We start from the raw sequence: 6,144 nt of genomic DNA, 5'->3' as shown, positions 1-6,144 counted from the left end.
CTCCAGCACCAACCTCTCAGCTGAAAAGGGAGGCCGGCCCCGAGCCCCTACCGCCCCCCCCAGACATCGCCCGCCCCACTACTCACCCGCTCCCTCACCTCCCCCCGCCGGCCACGGGCGCTGCCGCCGCTTCGCCACCGCCGCCGCTTCCTCCCCCTTCGCTCTTCGTCTTCACGAACAAGACAATATGGCGCCCACTGGCACCGACCCGGAAGCGAAACGCGTCACAGGCTTGACCCTTGCCTGGGCAACACCACCGCGCCTCGCCGCCATCTTTAGGCCGGGCATCCATGTGGCGTTGGGAGGGGGAGCTCGCGAGCCGCCATCTTGCCTGAGGGCAAGAGCCAACGCGCCAAGCGCCGCTATCGTTACGGAGGACGGTGTCGTCCCGGTTCGGTTCGCGACTTCAAAGAAACGACGAAAGAAAACCAAAAAAAAGTACCTGTCACTGAGCACCGCCCACACCAATGAAGCCTAGTCCTGTGCTCCCCTCCCCCCAGGTCTGTTCCGCTCCCCCCGCCTTTGTGTGTAGAGCACTGCGGCCCCTGCCCGGCCCCTGCGCCTGGCGTCACGGGCATGAAGGGGGAGTCTGCAGGGCACGGGTCGGTTCACAACCCTTTAAAGACCTCTGCACAGACTGGCGGCGCCCTTCATGTGCTTGAAGCGCCCGTCTGTAAACTCCAGGCACCCCTCATGCCCGGAGGCACCTGCGGTGGGCTTGAGGTACCTCTGCATAGAGTGGCAGCACCCCTCTGCGGAAGGGTGTCCCTAATTCAAAGGCACTTCCGACAAGCCCGAGGCACCTTGTCATAGAACTGAGGCACCCTGTGCTCAGGGCAGCCGTTCATGGACTGGAGGCATTCCTTCCTAACTTGAAGGCACCCCCTAAAACCAATGCTCCCTCTAAGGCGTAGCAATCCGTGAGCACACCACTTTGGTCCGCCCCGCAGTATAACAACAAAAGATGATACTTTAGCTTTTTATTTAAGAAACACCTTTTATTCCGCATATTTCTACTAAAGATTCAATCCTGCCTTGTCATCCTCACCAGGGAGCGAGACACATTGCATCACTTTCAAATGCTGCAGCGAGGCACAGAAATAGGGAGTAGGCAGAGTGCAGAAGGCCCGTGGGGCCACCGGGCTTTGGCGCCAGAGCTGTGCGGCTTGCAGTGCAGGGATGAAAGCGAAGATGAGGATGAAGCCAACAGGGCTCGAGGCGAAGCTCGCCCAAAGGGGATGGGGAGCAGAGCTGTTCCCTGGAGCCAGCCCAGCTCTGCCCCAGCCCTCACCTCGCCTCAGGGAGGAGCTGCTGCCTGCCCCACGCTGCGGGTGAGTAAGAGGAAGGGGTGGCAGTGAGGATTGCCCACTGATCCATGGCCCGGCCCCTCCTGGTCTGCTCCAGCCAGGGCTGTGCTCTCCCTCCCTGCAGGGATATCGGCATGGTGAGGAGCGGAGCCAAGCGGCGTCTCACACTGGCCCTGCTGCTGGGCCCAAAGTTGGGGGGGTGCCCAAAGTTTCCAGGAAGCCACAGCCCAGCTCCTCTCCAGGAAGGTCCTCAGCACTGGGGGCTTAGAGACAACCTTGCCTAAAAGCCCAAGGCACCTCTTCGTACAATGGAGACACCCCCTTTTACTCAAGGCATCTGTTCATAGAGTTGAGGCACTCCTCTATAGACTCAATATTCCTTTGTAGACTTGAAGCATTCCTTCATCGATTGAGCTCTTACCACCAGAGGCTAACAAACCATGACACAGGTGGCGAAGTCTCAACCACCTACTTACTGGAGTTGGAGGCCCCAAGGAACTAATGAAGAAGTGGGGTTATACCATTGGGTCAACCACCTGACTGCAGCACAGAGCCTCAGAGTATGTAAGACTTGCTGCAGTGCCAGCTTCTTGAAGGCACATGTGCACTGATCTCGCAAAGAACAATAAATGAGCACAAGCATGTGTATCAAATGGTCAACTTGTATAACAAAATGGTCAACTGTGGTGAGATACACGAGAAGAAGAAGAATAAACTTGAGACACCTCCTACAGACTCAAGGACATCCCTTCATAGACTTGAGGCACTCCTCTATAGATGCAGCCCCCCACCCGCCTTGGAAAATATCAGCTGCTTTTCACCTACTTTCTGACTACAGAAAAATAATGGAGCCATTCTTCCGTTGCAAGGAGCTCAGAAAGACCATGACAGGGTTTTTTTTTTTTTTTTTTAAACACAGTGGCTTCCTAGTTGAAATTTCTGGGTTATTCATGTGAATCGTGTTTGGACACCTAATAGTGCTAACATTGTGTATCACAATAGCATACCTGAGAGAGTCTTAAGGTACCCTAGGGTGCCGCAGCACCATGGTTGAGAATCACGGCTCTAAGGAGCCTCCCTGTCCTACATTTTGCCTGACCTACCCCTTGATTGATTTATATGGACGTTAACAAAACTAACGAAGGGGAATAACCACCTCCCCTCTCCAGCAACCAGGTTTCACTTCCTGATGCTGCCAACTCCAGTCATACAGAATTTTCCAGCATGGATGCATCCAGAGACTCATTTTTTTTACTGAAATCACACCAGTTCAGCTGTACGTAGCCAAGAGAATGGTTTTGTTAAATCAGTGCAACTCTCTTATGAATAAAATTTTAAACTGGATAATCGGGCTAAAAAAGTTTTTTAATTTGATCATAACTGAATGAAGTTAAACAAATTTTAGCTCTTCTGAGTCCACTTGACGGCTTTATATATCCTGGAAAAAGTGCAGATTTTTTACAGTGAAGTAAAACATTAGTGGAGATTGGGGCAGATACCTTAGACTGAAACATGGGTGTCAAACTTGCTTGGTGCCCCTGGGGCTGGATCCAGGCCCACCTCTGGCAATGGGTCAAGCATTGTCATTGTTAACACATTCCCACTGGGACTTCATTTCCTGGGAAGTCAGCAGTAGGCCCCATCCTCACTCACCTCAAATTCCCAGCCCTGCAGGCCAGATGACACAGCTCCAAGGGCCAAATCTGGCCCATGGATCATATCTTTGACATGTCTGGACTACCATATAACTAGTTAAGGCCAGATCCTGGAGAGAGGGCACGAGATTAACCTTGACAAGTTACATCCAAGTAAAAAAAACAAAAAAATCCACTACCTGTAATTTTATGTGAAGGTAATTATTATGAGATAGCTATTTTAATATGGAAATACAGTTTTCTAGAATGAATGGTACCTGAACTTGCCACATAAACAATGGGTTTACACTAATGTAACTATCATATTTACTTGCATACCATGTGCACCTTTTCCCCAAAAATCAGCGCTCCAAAATTGGTGCAATTCTTGCCCCCACTCTTCTCCCCCGCTCCCCCCACTGGAATAGAAGAATGCAAGCATGGATGGTAATTGCAGTGGCTCTGCCAGCCCAGAGAGGGAGGGGTGAAGTTCACTAGTCAGGGTCAGAGCTAGTGTTAATTCTTTCACAGCTGCTGGCAAATTGTCAGTAGCTGTTGCCAATTCAGCAGTAGCTATAAGAGGGTTAACACAGTAGCTTTTGCTGATGGTACAGTATGTGCTTTGCCTCTGTGGTCAGGTCTGAGCCACAACTCTGAAAAAGTCCTTTTTTTCATTATTCTGCCTTCCCAAAACAAGATGTGTGTCTTATTTGAAGGCTTTGAAGTCTTGACTATCTAATCTTAAGGCAAAAGCAAACTAAAAATATAAAATGTGAAATTCTTACAGCAGGCCTCAAACATACAAAAAGGGGGCCTAAACCATTTTTACCGTTCCTGATCAGTTAAAATGGGATAGCTGAAATTGTTGTTTTTAAATAGTTGTAACACTCCAAAAAGCCTGAAAAAAGATAAATGTTTTTTCAAAACTGAATTCATATTTTGACATATAACAAAACCTATTGATCAACTTCACCATATAGATAGCACTGTCCTGGACTACAATATGATATGCAATATACAGTACTTTTGCAAGCTACAGAGTTTCTGGGTTTTAATCACCACTCCACATACAAATAGGTGGCAGGTGGCAAGTGAAAGCAGTGTTAACCCCTGTGTGCTGGTTGCACTGCCACAGCAGCTGTGGCAACAAACCCTGCGGGCCAGATCCAGACACGGGTCATTTGGCCCAGGAGATCCCTCACAATCTGGATCTGACCTGCTAATTCAAATGAGTTTGGCGCCCCTGGTCCAGAGGGTCAGTGCCTGTTTTCCATTCCATGGAAAGTGTGCTGCTCCCTTGAGCAGGGCCATGTTTTAGATCAAAAAGTTTTAACAAATGTTCTTCACAGTGGGGAAAATAGCTTTAGTTTCTGGCTGCTTCCGATATATTTAGGGCAGTTTATGCTGCTAGACAGGTCTATGAGTTACAAAAATAGTGACTAAATTCTGTCAGGTAACTTAAAAAGGAGACGATAGTTCCTATTGCCTGGCCTGAGATTTGTTTGGCATGGTTCCCTACATAAGGAACTGGAGACTTTGGCAGACTTTAGAAGCTGCCACTTCCAATATGGATCGTAACAGTGCTGAAGTAGGAGTGAAGCACCTAGGTAACTAATCTGATCTGGCTTGTCTCTGAGCATACATATAGCCTAAATGTAGGCATCCAGGAATCTTTTCAAGCCAAATGGGGGCGGGCCTCTAATGAATCTCAGTGCCTAAGTGGTTTAGTGGCTGCTAACGGGACTTAATTAGAATTGTTCCTTCTGATGATGTCTATATTCTGCTTGAAGCCTATTTAGGCATCTTAAAGCTTAATTAGGATCCAGGTAAGTTCTGGTTCTGAAAAAAAAATCGTCCCTCAAAAACAATAGAGTAACAACTACGTTAATGCTTACATGTATAACGGTCAGAATTAAACCTTTTGCTATATATCTGCAAAGGAATTACCACAATGGCTCATGCAATGAAAATTTACTGAGTGAAAGTTGCTCCTGCTCCACTCTTTATGCCTTTTTATGAGTCATGAGAATACTCAGAACATGTACAACCTCGACAGACACAGATGCTGATTGTGTGTACACAGAGTGGAATACATGTCGAAAAGCTCTTGAGAAATTTTTTTACTTTAAGGCAGATTTTGCAGTAACTTTGAATGGCCTGCTCCACTTTTCTACTTTTCATCTTCTCTCAGCTTACAAACCTATTCATTTTTCTTTCCCAGAACAAATTCATTGCACCTAGTTTGGATTATATAGACCAGTGGTGCTCAGCCATGGGCCAGATCTGGAGCCACAGAGCCAACCAAGAAACCTGGGCCTTGGGGCTCCCCATAGGTCTGGAAATTGGGCAGTGGGGTAATGTCATCAGTGTTAATTGCTGCTCCCCTACTGCCAAACTTCCAAACCTATGGGGAGCCCACAGGCCAGATAATGTGGTCCTGCATACTAGATCATGTTGGCATGTGGGCTTGCTCCATGGTCAGGTCTAGGAGTGCAGGGTTGGGCTGGTGTATGGCCACATCCAGGTGTGCAGGGTCCACCTGGAATGGGATCTGGAACAGACTAATTCTGTACCACTAGTCCAGCCCAGGGGGCTAGAAGTTTGGACAACATTAATAGAGACGACATCAATGTCAGCTTCATGTCTGTGAAACTCTATTAAGGCCATATCATGCCATTCTTCCTTCCTGGTAATGATAGATGGTCCAAGGAATATGAAATAAGTAAGTTTTATTTGAAAATATCTTGTATTGGACCCACAAAAACCATTAGAATCCATAGATCCTTCACCTTTGCCTATCCCATGGAGCCTTTGCCTATCATCATATGTATCAAATGCTCTCTTGGAAATTATACGGGTGAAATTAAACAACCACTCCACTCTGAACTGTCACAGAAAAATGGAAACAGACAGGCATATCTAATCACGAGATAGAGAACATTTTTCACAGAATAGACACTCTATCTTCTGACCCTACAGTCCTTGTTCTCAAAATAACCTTACATAATATCTTCAGAAGAGGTGGGAACAAAAATTCACATTACTAGACTGCACAAGTCACTGAGGGCTTCTACACATGTCCAGGGAGCCTGCTCTGATGTGCTGTAATTCCAGTACTTGGCGCAGACTCGATTAATTGAGTTTGCTGGAGCATGGAAATTAATGTGCTCCAGCCGCCTCCAGCATCATATGTATCAGCATCT

The 6,144-nt window shown here is 47.5% G+C and overlaps 1 protein-coding gene across 1 annotated transcript in view; it reads right to left on the bottom strand.

The window, feature by feature from the left end:
- Positions 1–201, bottom strand: part of PNISR (PNN interacting serine and arginine rich protein) — a 38,060-nt gene extending 37,859 nt beyond the window's left edge. The window contains exon 1 of the mRNA XM_019520178.1: positions 87–201. The gene's annotated coding sequence lies outside the window, so the exon portion shown is untranslated. The remainder of the gene's footprint in view (positions 1–86) is intronic.
- Between the last annotated feature and the right edge of the window lie 5,943 nt (positions 202–6,144).

Source organism: Gavialis gangeticus, unplaced genomic scaffold (assembly GCF_001723915.1).
Source record: "Gavialis gangeticus isolate Ggan-Ray unplaced genomic scaffold, GavGan_comp1, whole genome shotgun sequence".
Lineage (NCBI taxonomy): Eukaryota > Metazoa > Chordata > Crocodylia > Gavialidae > Gavialis > Gavialis gangeticus.
The sequence above is the reverse complement of the archived record's forward strand: the minus strand, read 5'-3'. Positions and strand labels throughout refer to the sequence as shown.